The sequence below is a fragment of the Pinus tabuliformis genome, chromosome 7, assembly GCF_031772625.1.
Source record: "Pinus tabuliformis cultivar Carrire ecotype Pingquan chromosome 7, CPIR1, whole genome shotgun sequence".
Taxonomy (NCBI): Eukaryota; Viridiplantae; Streptophyta; class Pinopsida; order Pinales; family Pinaceae; genus Pinus; species Pinus tabuliformis.
The window spans coordinates 1,833,849,292-1,833,850,419 of NC_142293.1; positions in this window are offsets into that span (position 1 = coordinate 1,833,849,292).

Sequence of the window (1,128 nt, forward strand, 5' to 3'; positions counted from 1 at the left end):
GATTGCGTAGTACAAGCAAAGGGAATTCGAACTTGGATCCATTCCATTCTCACATTGGATTGCGCAGTAGAGGCAGGCAAACAGTGGAGGAGATATGAACCTGTGAATTGATTCAGATCTGAGCTAGTTTGTGTGTAGCAGGTGGAGATAGTACTGAGTACTTGTGAGGAGTATTGTACTATGTATTGTTACATGTTCTCTATCATTATAATATACAGATAGTTGGGGGTTTTCAGCTGCATGCTTTCCCCATGACATACTGTGTTGATATGTGTGGTTGATGTTTCAATGTGCGCATGCGATTGTTTCTTTAATTCTACAAATTGATGATCAACGTAGAGGAGGTTATGTATTATGCATGCATTCCGCAAATAATGTATAATTAGGATAATCTCTGTGAATAAGTGTTATATTATTCAAAATTTCTACATCTCTTAACTGACCTCCCTGTTGGGCTAGAAACACCCTCTGATGTTGAAGCTCCCTTTACTGCTCCATCCACATCTGTCTCTACACACTCAGCCAGTCCTGCTACTCCTTGTCAGGGCTCTTGTAGTAAGGTCTAACCAAAGAAGTTGGGTACCTCAAGGATCCTACCCCTATTTCAGCCTTCTTGGTACTATCACTTCACATCGCCCCACCTCAGACCTGGAGGTATGGCAGCATGTGATCCCGCTACTGACTTGGATCGAAATTTTCCCCTACTAGAGGTCTTTGCATGAGTGGATGCCTCCACTCGGTCTCCTCTCAGCATCTCCAATTGTGGCTCCTCCACAATTGTCTGAGACTTCTTCTAGGGCTACATGTTGAGAGGTAATTTACTCTCCCTCTCAACCACCAAGTCTCTAACATTTACCTTGCTCCTCAAGGCTTTGCATGTATCTTGAACCTCAAGAGCATACAAGTTTTGTACCCGTGAACCGATATGTTTCACATGTCTTGTGGTGATGTGTCTAAGGAAAATCTTTCCCTTACTAAAGACAACATCATAACATTTTTCCTCCAACATCGCGACCGATCCCAAGTTCTTCTTCAATCCAGGCACATACTTCACCTCTGTCAGGGTGATAGGAGGTCCATGCTCCCTCTGAAAAGAAATCATGCCCGCTCCTGAAACACTAAACCTTT